The following is a 3,408-nucleotide window of genomic DNA, read 5'->3' on the forward strand; positions in this document are numbered from 1 at the left end:
GGATCATTGTGATGAGATGACCATGGAGACTTGTGATGACAAGTCTAATGGAGCATTCTGATGAAAAGGGGTATGGAGCATTGTGATTACTGGTTTCTTGGAGCGTTGTGTTCACAAGGGCATGGAGCATTGTGAGGAGAAAGCCATGGAACATTCTGATGACATGCGTCATGGAGCTTTGTGATTACATGGGTCTTGGAGCATTGTGATGACAAGGGTCATGGAGCCTTGTGATGACAAGGCCTTGGATCATTGTGATGGCAGGGGTCATGGAGCATTGTTATGACAGAGTTAATGGAGCATTGTGATGAGAATGGCATTGAGCATTGGTCTGAAATGTTTCATGGATTATTGTGATGAGAGTGGGCATGGAGCATTGTGATGACAAGGGCACGGTACACTGTGATACATGGGTCATGGAGGATTGTAATGACAAGGGCATGGAGCATTGTGTTGAGAAGGGCATCGAGAATTGTGAAGACAAGTGTCATGGAGCTTTGTGATGACAATGGTCATGGAGCATTTTGATGACAAGGGTGTGGTGCATTGTGATGAGAACGGCAGGGAGCATTTTGATGACAGGGTCATGCAGCGATTTGATGAAAAGTGTAATGGAACATTTTGATGACAGGGGTTATGGAACATTGTGATGTCAGGGGTCATGGAACATTGTGGTGATAAGGGGATGTAGCATTGTGATGACAGGGGTCATGGAACATTGTGATAACAAGGGTGAGGGAGGATTGTGATGACTAGTGATGGAACATTGTGATATCTCATGTGAGAGAGCATTTGGATGAGAAGTACATGGAGCATTGTGATTACAAGGTTTATGGAGCATAGTGATGACAAGGTTCTGGATCATTGTGATGAAAAGCGCATGGCACATTGTGATGACAAAGGTCATGGAGCATTGTTCTGACAAAGGCATGGAGCATTGTGAGGACAAGGGTCACGGAGCATGGTGATGAAAAGTTCATGGAGCATTGTGGTTACAAAGGTCACAGAGCCTTGTGATGACGCGGGAATGGACCGTTGTGATAAGAAACGTTTTGAAGCATTGTGATGACAGGAGTCATGGACCATTGTGATGACAGGGGCATGGAGCATTGGTCTGACAAGTTTCATAGATTATTGTGATGACAGTGGACATGGTGCATTGTGATGACAAGGGCATGGAGCATTGTGATGATAAGGGCATGGAGTATTGTGAAGACAGGTGTCAGGGGGCATTGTGATGACATATGTCATGTTCCATTGCGATGACAATGGCATGGAGCATTCTGATGCCACATGTAAGGGAGGATTGTGATGACAAATATAATGGAGCATTGTCATGACTAGGGCTTGGAGCATTATGATGACAAGCGCCATTGAGAATTTTCATGACAATGTCGTGAAGCATTGTGATGACAAGGTCCTGGAGCATTGTGATGAGAAAACCATGGAGCCTTGTGATGACAAGTCTCATGGAGCATACTGATGAAAAGGGGCATGGAGCATTCTAATTATAGTGGTTTTGAACATTGTGATAACAAGGGCATGGAGCATGGTGATAACAAGGGCATGGAGCATTGGTCTAATAAGTTTCATGGATTATTGTGTTGAGAGTTGGAATGGCACATTGTGATGACAAGTGCATGGAGCATTGTGATGACCAGGTCATGCAGTATTGTGAAGAGAGGTGTCAGTGAGCATTGTGATGACATATGTAATGGCCCATTGTAATGACAATGGCATGGAGAATTGTGATGCCAAGTGTCATGGAGGATTCTGATGACAAACGTAATTGAGCATTGTGGTTACAATGGCTTGGAGCATTGTGATGACAAGGGTCAGGGAGAATTGTGCTGAGAAGTGCATGGAGAATTGTGATGACAAGGGTCATGGAGCATTCTGATGACAAGCTTGAGGAATATTTTGATGACAATGGCATGGAGCATTGGGATGAAAAGTCCATGGAACATTCTGATCACATGCGTCATGGAGGTTTCTGATGATAAGGTCATGGAGCATTCTGATTAGAGGGGTCTTGGAACACTGTGATGAAAAGGGCATGGATTATTGTGATGAAAAAGGCAGGGAGCCTTGTCATGACAGGGTTCATGGAGCATACTGACGACAAGTGTCAGGGCGCATTTTGATGACAAGTGTATTGAGAATTGTGATGACAAAGTTCATGGAGCATTGTGGTGAGAAGACCATGGATAATTGTGATGATGAGCATCATGGGGTGTTGTGATGATAATTGTTATGCAATATTGTGATCACCAGGGTTTGGAGCATTGTGATGACAGAGGTCTTGGAGCATTTTGATTTCATTGTGATGACAATAGCCTGAAGCATTATGACGATGGGCATGGTGCATTGTGATGACAGGGTTCATGGAGCATTGAGATGAAAAGGGGCATGGAGCATTGTGATTAGAGGGGTCTTGGAGCATTGTGATGACAAGGGCATGGAGCATTGTGATGAGAAGTCCATGGAACATTCTGATCACATGCGTCATGGAGCATTTTGATTACAGGGTTCTTGGAGCACTGTGATGAAAAGGGCATGGATCATTGTGATGAAAAAGGCATGGAGTCTTGTCATGACAGGGTTAATGGAGCATACTGACGACAAGTGTCAGGGAGCATTGTGATGACAAGTGTATTGAGAATTGTGATGACAATGGTCATGGAGCATTGTGATGAGAAGACCATGGATAAATGTAATGATGAGCGTCATGGGGTGTTGTGATGATAATTTTATGCAACATTTTTATTACCCGGGTTTGGAGCATTGTGATGACAGAGGTCATGGAGCATTTTGATTTCATTGTGTTGACAATAGCCTGAAGCATTATGATGATGGGCATGGTGCCTTGTGATGACAAGGTTCATGGTGCATTGAGATGAAAAGGGGCATGGAGCATTGTGATTACAGGGGTCTTGGAGAATTGTGATGACAAGGGCATGGATCATTGTGATGAGAAGTCCATGGAACATTCTGATGACATGCGTCATGGAGTTTTTTGATGACAAGGGCATGGAGCATTGTGATTGTAGGGGTCTTCGAGCACTGTGATGAGAAGGGCATGGAGCATTGTGATGAGAAGTCCATGGAACATTCTGATGTCATGTGTCATGGAGCTTTGTGATGTCAACTGCATGGAGCATTGTGATTACAGGAGTCTTGGAGCTTTGCGAGGAAAAGGGCATGGATAATTGTGATGAAAAAGGCATGGAGCCTTGTCATGACAGGGTTCATGGAGCATACTGACGACAAGTGTCAGGGAGCCTTGTGATGACACGTGTATTAAGAATAGTGATGACAAAGGTCATGAAGCATTGTGATGAGAAGCCCTTGGATAAATGTGATGATGAGCGTCATGGGGTGTTGTGATGATAAGAGTTATGCAACATT

Source organism: Mesoplodon densirostris, unplaced genomic scaffold (genome assembly GCF_025265405.1).
Source record: "Mesoplodon densirostris isolate mMesDen1 unplaced genomic scaffold, mMesDen1 primary haplotype scaffold_37, whole genome shotgun sequence".
Taxonomy (NCBI): Eukaryota; Metazoa; Chordata; class Mammalia; order Artiodactyla; family Ziphiidae; genus Mesoplodon; species Mesoplodon densirostris.